Genomic DNA, 11,187 nt, shown 5'->3' with positions numbered 1-11,187 from the left:
ATCTTTGTGCCAGTACCATGCTGTTTTGGCAACTGTGGCTTTATAATAAGCTTCAAAGTCAGGGAGTGTAAGTCCTCCCACTTCATTTTTCTTTTTTAGAGTGTCTTTAGCAATTCGAGGCATCTTCCCTTTCCAAATAAATTTGATAACTAGCTTTTCCAAGTCTGCAAAGTAGGTTGTTGGAATTTTGATTGGGATTGCATTGAATCTGTACATGAGTTTGGGTAGAATTGACATCTTAATGACATTTAGCCTTCCTATCCATGAACATGGAATATTTTTCCATCTTTTAAGGTCCCCTTTTATTTCTTTTAGTAGAGTTATGTAGTTTTCTTTGTATAGGTCTTTTACATCTTTGGTTAAGTTTATTCCTAGGTACTTGATTTTTTTAGTTGCTTTTGAAAATGGTATCTTTTTCTTGAGTGTCTCTTCAGTTTGTTCCTTTCTAGCATATAGAAACATTACTGACTTATGTGCATTAATCTTGTATCCCGCTACTTTGCTAAATTTGTTTATTAGCTCTAGTAGCTGTATCGTCGATTTCTCAGGGTTTTCTAGATATAAGATCATATCATCTGCAAACAATGACAGTTTTACTTCTTCTTTTCCAATTTGGATGCCTTTTATTTCTTTGTCTTGCCGGATTGCCCTGGCTAGCACTTCCAGCACAATGTTGAATAACAGTGGTGATAGTGGGCATCCTTGTCTTGTTCCTGATCTTAGAGGGAAGGCTTTCAGTCTCTCACCATTGAGTACTATGCTGGCTGTGGGTTTTTCATATATGCTCTTTATCATGTTGAGGAAGTTTCCTTCAATTCCTACCTTTTGAAGTGTTTTTATCAAAAAGGGATGTTGGATTTTGTCAAATGCTTTTTCAGCATCTATTGAGATGATCAATTGATTTTTCCCTTTTGACTTGTTAATGTGTTGTAATACATTGATTGATTTTCTTATGTTGAACCATCCTTGCATGCCTGGAATAAACCCCACCTGGTCATGGTGTATGATTTTTTTAATGTGTCTTTGGATTCGATTTGCAAGTATTTTGTTGAGGATTTTTGCATCTATATTCATTAGGGAGATTGGCCTGTAGTTTTCCTTTTTTGTAGCATCTTTGCCTGGTTTTGGTATTAGATTGATGTTAGCTTCATAAAATGGGTTAGGTAGTGTTCCATTTTCTTCAATATTTTGAAAGAGTTTCAGTAAGATTGGTGTCAGTTCTTTCTGGAAAGTTTGGTAGAATTCCCCTGTGAAGCCATCTGGCCCTGGGCATTTATTTGTGGGAAGCTTTTTGATGACTGATTGGATCTCTTTGCTTGTGATGGGTTGGTTGAGGTCTTCTATTTCTTCTCTGGTCAGTCTAGGTTGTTCATATGTTTCCAGGAAATTGTCCATTTCCTCTACATTATCCAGTTTGTTGCCATACAGTTGTTCATAGTATCCTCTTATAATTTTTTTAATTTCTTCAGGATCTGCAGTTATGTCATCTTTTTCATTCATTATTTTGTTTATATGGGTCTTCTCTCTTTTTGATTTTGTCAGTCTAGCTAGGGGCTTGTCAATCTTGTTGATCTTCTCAAAGAACCAACTTTTGGTGATATGTATCCTCTCTATTGTTTTATTGTTCTCTATGTCATTTATTTCTGCTTTAATCCTTGTTATTTCTTTTCTTCTACTTGGTTTAGGATTGGTTTGTTGTTCATTTTCTAGCTTCTTCAGTTGATCCATTAGTTCTTTGATTTTGGCTCTTTCTTCCTTTTTAATATATGCGTTTAGTGCTATAAATTTCCCCCTTAGCACTGCTTTTGCTGCATCCCATAGGTTTTGGTATGTTGTGTTCTCATTTTCATTCGTCTCTATATATTTAGCAATTTCTCTTGCTATTTCTTCTTTAACCCACTGATTGTTTAGGAGTGTGTTGTTTAACCTCCAGGTATTTGTGAATTTTCTAAGTCTCTGATGGTTATTGACTTCTAATTGTATTCCATTGTGGTCAGAGAATGTGCTTTGAATAATTTCAATCTTTTTAAATTTATTGAGGCTTGTTTTATGTCCCAGCATATGATCTATTCTGGAGAAAGTTCCGTGAGCACTAGAAAAGTATGTGTATCCTGGTGATTTGGGATGTAATGTCCTGTATATGTCTGTTAAATCTAATTCATTTATCAGATTGTTTAGGTTTTCAATTTCCTTATTGGTCTTCTGTCTGGTTGATCTATCTATAGGAGAGAGTGATGTGTTGAAGTCTCCCACAATTATTGTGGAAACATCAATTGCTTCCTTTAGTTTTGCCAGTGTTTCTCTCATGTATTTTGTGACACCTTAATTGGGTGCATAGACATTTACGATTGTTATTTCTTCTTGCTGAATTGCCCCTTTTATTAGTATGTAGTGGCCTTCTTTGTCTCTCAAAACATCCCTGCATTTGAAGTCTATTTTATCTGAGATTAATATTGCTACACCTGCTTTCTTTTGGCTGTAGCTGGCATGAAATATTTTTTTCCATCCTTTCACTTTCAGTTTCTTTGTGTCCCTGTGTCTAAGATGATTCTCTTGTATGCAACATATTGATGGTTCATTTTTTTTTGATCCATTCTGCGAATCTATATCTTTTAATTGGGGAGTTTAATCCATTTACATTCAACGTTATAACCGTGAAGGCATTTCTTGAATCAGCCACCTTATCCTTTGGTTTATGTTTGTCATATTTTTCCCCTCTGTCTATTAATATCCTTTATTGTACCCATACTGAATCCCTTTAGTACTGAACCTTTCTCCAAGTCTCTCTGTCCTGTCTTTGTTTCTCTGTCTGTAGGGCTCCCTTTAGTATCTCCAGTAGGGCAGGTCTCTTGTTAGCAAATTCTCTCAGCATTTGTTTGTCTGTGAATAATTTAAGCTCTCCCTCAAATTTGAAGGAGAGCTTTGCTGGATAAAGTATTCTTGGCTGGAAATTTTTCTCACTCAGAATTTTAAATATATCGTGCCACTGCCTTCTCGCCTCCATGGTGGCTGCTGAGTAGTCACTACTTAGCCTTATGCTGTTTCCTTTGTATGTAGTGAATTGCTTTTCTCTTGCTGCTTTCAGAACTTGCTCCTTTTCTTCTATGTTTGACAGTGTGATCAGTATATGTCTCGGAGTGGGTTTATTTGGATTTATTCTATTTGGAGTTCGCTGAGCATTTATGATTTGTGTATTTATGTTGTTTAGAAGATTTGGGAAGTTTTCCCCAACAATTTCTTTGAATACTCTTCCTAGACCTTTACCCTTTTCTTCCCCTTCTGGGACACCAATGAGTCTTATATTTGGACGTTTCATATTATCTATCATATCCCTGAGGTCCATTTCGATTTTTTCGATTTTTTTCCCCATTCTTTCTTTTATGCTTTCATTTTCCATTCTGTCATCTTCCAGGTCACTGATTCGTTGTTCAGCTTCCTCTAGTCTTGTACTATGAGTGTCCAGAATCTTTTTAATTTGGTCAACAGTTTCTTTAATTTCCATAAGATCATCCATTTTTTAATTTAGTCTTGCAATGTCTTCTTTATGCTCTTCTAGGGTCTTCTTGATTTCCTTTGTATCCCGTACTAGGGTCTCATTGTTCATCTTTAGTTCTTTGAGTAGCTGCTCTATGTGCTGTGTCTCTTCTGATCTTTTGACTTGGGTGCTTGGGCTTGGGTTATCCATATCATCTGGTTTTTTCATATGCTTTATAATTTTCTGTTGTTTTTGGCCTCGTGGCATTTGCTGAACTTTATAGGGTTCTTTTAGGATGTGTAGACCAATTGAAGTCCTTATCTCTGATTTATCAGATCTACAGCTTCGTGGAGTACACTTTCTCTAACTAACCAGCAGGTGGCGTCCACGAGCCACCTGTTCTCCACAAGCCAGTTCTCCCCTGCTTAGCCTTTTTGGTGAGTGGGGGAGTGAGTCTTGTGGGGTCCAATTGGTGTACCAAGCTTGCGTGTGTAGTTGGTGTTGCCTGCCCTGTATATGGGGTGTGTTTCTGGTCAGTCAGGGATGGGGGGTGGCTCTAACAATCAAATCTCCCTGGTGATCCTAGAGTTTTAAAGCTGCTGCAATAGTCTAATCCTTCAGTTCAGTCCTGCCACAGTTTGTCTCTGCCACTGACCCACAAGTCCTTGGTATTGGCGTATGGCTCCTGAGACTTGCAAGTGGGCCCCTCTTCCAGGCTGTGCACCCCGGGTCCTCTGTTGAGGGATGACTGTGATATGTCATAGGTGAGTGCCGTCCCCCCAGGGCAGTTCTGGGCTGCTGGGCTGTGTAGGGAGGCTCCCAGTCTGCTGAAATGATGGCTGAATGGGGCTTTGTTAATTCACACTGCTCCACCTTCCCAACTCTGGGACAATCAGCTGAGGTTGCAGGGAAGGCTAATGTCCACACCCAGTTTTGTGGTGTGTGCCTGTTATTTGAAGCACTTCCGTCACACTGGGTTGTCTGGGGCAGCTCTGAGTTATGGGGCTGGCGATGGGCAGGAGTGTTTCCTGTCCACCAGGATGATGGCTGTGAGCGGACACCCCCCTTTTCTTGGGAAGTTGCGGTGTTTAGTGAATTTTCTCAGCCACTGGATTATTGTGTTTTGTCTCAGAGCTCTCTTAGTTCTGCTCTTGACTTGACCTGCCCAAATTGCAAGTCTTTGAAGCTTTCTGTATTGGGCTTCTTAGAGTAATTGTTTTAGAAAATGAAAAAAGGATTAAAAAAAGAAAAAAAAAAAAAGGGCCCTCCTCAGAGATCTAATGGGTTATTGAAATGCTAAGAGACAAAGCAACCAGGGCCATTAAGGAAAGGTCCACAGGGCAGAGAGATCAGCTTTTCTTCAGGATTTGCATATGCGCCTCAGGGCCTGAGCTCAGGCCTGGGCTCTGCCCTTCCCCTTTCTATGTTCACCAGAACTCCAAAAATCCTCCGCTTTTATTTTGGAGTTTCTCGTGTTGTTTTTTTTTCTCTATGCCTGTCTCCTCTCTGCTGGGCTGTCTGCTCTCAGATTCTCTGGTGCCTGGTCTCAGTCTATCTATGGTTGGAGTTTGGATCAGTAGAATGAGTTTCTGATAAGGGCTGCCACTGCAGTTCTCCCTTCTCCTTCCCGGAGCTGATAGCCCCTCCTCCCATGGGACTGAGCCTGGCAGGGAGGGGCGCGGGTCCCCTGGCTGCAAAAACTTACAGATTTCGCTGATCTCAGCAGTTCCACGTTTTCATGAGTGTTGTATGAAGTATGCCCAAAGTCAGATTGTTCTGTGGTGTCCAGTCCATGGAGTTCCTGGCTTTCTACCTACTTTCCTGGAGGAGTAACTAAAACATACAGCTTACCAGTCTGCCATCTTGCCCCTCCTCCTCGGCCTGGTTTGTTTTTGAGCCTTGCTTTAACAGTTGGGTCTTCCATATTTCGCAGCCATACAGGGCATGTAGACCAGCTCTTGTGGTCCTAAGAAAGGGTCTGGAACATTTTTTAAAAGATGATTCAATTCCCTTGCACCTTCTGGACTAATCCAGTAGATGGCATTGTTCAGTAACTTAATCATCCTCAGAGGCTACTTTGCCTCTAAGCACAGGCTGCATCTACACAGGTGAGCTGAATCTGTGGGATTCCTGTGCCCTCAAATTTGCAGGTCAAAAATCTGGTTGAGGGGGTTCTACCTGTGGCAAAGTACTCTCTCATGTGACTCAGTATTCCAGCAGTCCCCAAGGCAAGGAAATGGCTGCTGGTAGCTGCTTCCCTCAAGGGTGGTGGAAGGGCTTTCAGACCCAAGGCTGGAAACACAGTCCCTGTGTCCACCTTTTCTCAGTCTCTTTGTCCCTCACTGACCTGGGCCTTGACATGTCTTCCCAATCCCCCAGATCTTCCAGTGGTGAGGGTATGTCTCACTGCTGTTAGAGATTTTATAGACTGTGTCCATGGTTGGAGTGGGCCTGTCTGCTGATTCTGTGCCGTTCCCAAACTGGGACCAAGTGACAAGAGGGAGAGGAACAGCTGGTCTGGAATGGTAGATTCCTACCTGATATTTCTCTCTTTCTTCAATTTGGCATTTGCAGGGTCCTTTTCCAGCCTATATTCTCCTTCAGAGTTTCAACCAATTCAGAATTGTTCATATTTTCATTGAATCTCTGGAGAGAATTTTTCAGCTACTGTTTACATTGCCATTTTGATCTATTCTAATGAATGAATTATTTCAAAATGTAATTTTATTAGGTTATTTTTGTACTAACTTCTGCACTTTCTCCAAATTATTTTAATTCACTATAAAGTGGTACTCCTCTTCCAAGTATACCATATTGCCTGGCTCTTTTGATTTTTTTTCAATTTTCAATTTTTATGGGTTATGACTTCTTTTAGTTACTATTGTCACATGGCCTTTATTTTGCATCCCACAGTGAGAAAATGAAGGTTTTGTTCTTTGGGAAAGAAAAGAAACCCCACACCAATAAAAATGCATTCATAACTGAAAATATAGCAGAATATACAGTAGATAGGAGATAGTAGAATATATTAGGATGCCAGTATGTTGTTATAATGATAATACTTGCATTATACAGTTTGCATGTTAAATGTATAACAGATACACTATGCCAAATTAAGGGATTTATTATAATATGTAAGATAACTGAATATCATTTGAGGTAAAGCAATTTATCATGAGTTTCACTATATGTTTACATAAAATCCAATTTTTTGTAATTTGATGTCCATCTCTGGAATAGAACATAATCAGTGGCCTTTGGTAGTGATTAGTTTACCCTACAGATTTGAAATTTATTCTACACATGCATCTAAATAGTTCTATCATGTTTATTTTCCACATATTGGATTAAAATCCTTCAAGAATTTCTCCTGTGAAATTACAGTATAGAGCATCAAAGAATAATAAAGCAGTCATTACAATATTCTTCACACTTCTGTATGGCTTTTTTGTATTTTAATTTAATCCAACAATTTAATTGTCAACAAAAATGCTAAGAGAAAAAAATTCAATTCATTTAAATATGTTGATTCCAAGCCATTTACAAGGTTTGCCTGGTTTTAGAAAGATGTATTGTGGAAGACTTGGTTCAATGTAGGTTTTCAGAGCTGTTTCACTTTTTTATTAGGAAAAGAGAACTAATCCAAGTTATAAATATTAATAGAGTCATACACTAAAAGTAGAGAAAAAAAATCAGTCAGTACTTTTCTGCAGTTCTTTAAAGCACATAGTCTAAATATATGAGAATAGAATTCTTGGCTTTTTTTTCCTTTCTTGCCTTATCCTGAGATTAAAGTTGCAGATTTTCTAGACCTATGCACTACTAAAAAGTGTGTGCAATGTTCAATGAAGTTGTAGTGCTTTAGTGACAGTGAACAACATTCAATAAATGGTTTTAATATTAAGTGTGTTTAGCAAATATGCATAAAATTATATTAAAACAGAATTATTGACAGAGGAGCAGTTTTCTAAATTTGAGTAAGATACATTAAAGCACCAGTTTTGGCACATACATTCATTTACTTTTCCCTTTCCCCCACAATTGGTGAATTCAGCAGCAAGTAGAGAGAATGAGTGTTTCTTTATTAATTTACGGAAACTGAGCACTAAAAATATTCATTAAGAGTGTAAAATGCAAAATATTACATGTGTGAACATGTGTGTATCCTTCTGATGGTTTTATGGATTGTCATAAGATAAATATCCTCTTCAACTGCAATGGGATAGTATCCAACAAAAATTATTACAAAGCTCAAACTATTTTTTTCAATATTATGGAATTGACTTACTCTACATATTATTTAAACAATGAGCAGTCAATCAATAATCACTGAGTGGGCCTGTTGTATGGCCAGCATGATTTTGGCTATGCTGATAGCAAATAGCCATCATTTACTTGGTTTGCCTTCATCCACCAAATTTAGTAATTCTGTTTGCAGGAGTATCTATATGCAAAAATCCATTTGCATACTACTCATAGGGCTCTGAATGGGCAAATATACAGTAGGTTCAAAGAAACTGTTACCTGAAATATATTATTCTACCTAACTACATTGAACCTTCCCCTCCAAAAGTTGATTTTTATTGAATTATGCTTGGTTGAAATACCAACACCCAGGACTTAGAAAAGTCATTAAAAAGCCCTTCAAAAGTTGTACTGTATTGAGGAGGATTTTATTATATTATTCATTTTTCTTATTAAGTGGTGTCTCTCTAGAATTATTTTTATCTTTGAAATAGTTACATTTCTCCTGAACAGTGTATTTGCTTCTGCCTTAAGGTCATGGTGAACTCATAACTAACCATGTTCAGGCTTTTCTATTGACTATTAGAAAACAATGTTAAATTAATATCAAAATTGTTTCTAATATTTGTCAGTTGATTACTTAATTCCATTACTTTTATTTCCTTTTCTCAGAAATTATTTAAGGTGTCATTTCAGGACTTCAAATCACATCAAGCTGACATTAATTACAACAGGAAAGAAAAGAAAAAAGAAAACACAAATATCTGGTATTGCTTAAATAAAGTTAAATATGTAACCATGATGACAAATGATTCTACTAAAAATGCTATTAGCTTTCCAGGGCAGCCAACCAAAAATGTTACACAATTCACTGTAGATACAATTGTAAAACCAAATAATTGCTTAATCACAGTGCAACCATTCTTGTTCCTCAAACAATAAAAAAAATTTAAATACTAAAAAAGAAAGCACTCTATGCTTCAATGAACATCATTCTTCCTGAAAACATAGTGACAAGTTTTGTAAGACTATTTTGAAAGGGTTTCTCAACATGGGTCGATGACATTCTTGAAAGCATTATTCAACAGAAGCAGTTCTACTGGAGGAACTCTGAAGATCTGGGAAAACCTAGAGATATGTTTTATAGAAACCAGGAAAACACATGAATTTTCACATCCTTCAGGCAATCCTTTGCAAATATTGTTTCTTTGTACTAAAATTTTGATAACACTGACTAGTGTAGGCTTGAATTTGTACCTCCCTGGCAAATGCCTGGAGTGCATCTATTCAGTGTAGATTATTGGATGAAATCTGTCTCATGTGCCTGAGTAGATTTTCTGGTTGAATGAGGTTTAGTACAGTTTTTATGAGAACTGAGGAAGCTAAGAAGGGCTTAAGATAAGAAATTAAATATATTATCCCCGTATTACCTCCATTCTGAGTTGAGAGAGTGTATCCATATTAATGTAGGATATTATTCAAAAGAAACTAATTTCCACTAGTGGACACAAGATGAAGCTCTCAAGGATCTAAACTGTTTAACTATATACAATATGAACAAAACAATTCTATTATATTTTCTCAGGCACTAATAATAAAATGTCCCAACTCTCAACCAAAGTCTAATTTAAATAATTTATTAACAAAACTATTGTCTTAGTTTCCTGGTGTTGCCCTACCAAAGTACTACAACATGACTGGCTTACAACAATTAGTTGACAGGAACTAACAGAATAAGAAAGTGCCCTTGAGAATTAAAAAAACAAAAGTTCAAAAATAATAAGAAGTCAGTCACAGAGACTGAGGTAGAAGTTAAAGCTGAAATTTTTCTCAGAACACAGACAAAAAGCACAAAGAATTAGAAAATAAGAGAGAAAAATGAGACATATAGGAACGAGTCAGTACATACAAGAGCCAACTAATATGCATGCAATAAATTACGAGAAAAAATGAATGGGAAGAAGTTACCAAAGCAAGTATAAAAAAATGTTTCCAAAGTTGAAGAAATGCACGCATTTTAAGAATGAAAGGTCCCATTGAAACACAAACAGGAAGAATAAAAAGAGAGCTAAAATTAGTCTTGAAAGATTTGGGAGGGGCTGAGTGGTTAACAATACAAAATGAACAATGCAAAAATAAATGAGAAATAAGCTTCAAACTTCTAACCAGTAGATGAAAGTTAAACATAGCCACTGAGAGAAAATATTTGTATAACTTGGCCAGTCAAATTATCAACTAAAGAAAAAATCCATTATTAGACACCTACTAATACAAAAATTTAACTTACATAAAAACTTTTCTGAACATATTGAGAACATAGCCCAGAAAAAAATGAGAGTGAAAGCCTAGAGAGACAAGACTTAAGTTGCAAGAAATAGTTGATCTTAAGTGGATGAATCTTAAGGACATTATGTTGAGTGAAATAAGCCAGAGATGAAGGGACAAAAAATGTATGGTTTCGCTAATATAAACTAACTATAATAAGCAACCTCTGAGAATTGAGTTTGAGTGCGTAGGTTATCAGGGGACAGAAAGTAGACAAAGATTGCACATTTGAGGATTAATGAGTATAGAATGTTCACATAAGCCTTACTGTAAAGGTTCCTAGATTGTAAGCTCTTACAGCACTCACATCTACTCCTGAGTTTTAACTGTTATTTCTAGATTTCTAGATTGTGCTCTTTGTGTATAACCTGGTAGTTCCTTGGAACTTTGGGTATCTGTGTGACACCTAATACTCAGAATTCTGCAGCTCTAAAAGTCGCATTACTCCATACAGCAAATGTTAAAGAAGCTGAATAAGAGATCTGACTCCAATTTGAAATATGAGTGAAATGGACCAGGTTAGGACTAAGGTAAATCAGAATACAGGGTAAAAGATGATATTGTCTCTATTTTAAAACTAACTTCTGCATGAGACCAAAGGAAGAGATGTTTATTTGGTCCCAAATTTAAATTTTCTGTAGCACACTATCTAATTTAACCTGGCTTGTCAGTTTATTTAAAACAACCTGAATACAAGGAAGCTAGAATAGGGAATGTGATTCCATTATTCTGTACAGGTTAATGTAATATCTGGATACATTTCAGAGTATTTGGGGCAGAAAGTAAAAAAAAAATATTTGAAAAGACTCCTTGCAGTCCAGGGGAAAAAATGAGAACTATTAAACTTCCCCACCTGGGGAATTCCAGATATTCTCTCAGGCACTGGGGACTCACAATTTAATAGCCAAGCCCTTGATCTTGAAGCTTGCCTTTATGAAACATATTTCTGCAATGGTGGAGCTAGGCCTGCATGTAATTATGCCTGAGTCACCACCAGAGAGCTTCTTTTGTTGCTCAGATGTGACTTTATCTTTAAGCCAAGTCTGCAGATAAACTCACTACCCTCCCCTCCTCCTCCCCCACTTGGGACATGACTCCCAGGGGTGTAAGTCTCCCTGGCAATGTGGGACATAACTTCCAGG

The sequence above is a fragment of the Choloepus didactylus genome, chromosome 12, assembly GCF_015220235.1.
Source record: "Choloepus didactylus isolate mChoDid1 chromosome 12, mChoDid1.pri, whole genome shotgun sequence".
Classification (NCBI taxonomy): Eukaryota; Metazoa; Chordata; class Mammalia; order Pilosa; family Megalonychidae; genus Choloepus; species Choloepus didactylus.
This window is presented reverse-complemented; position numbering follows the sequence as displayed.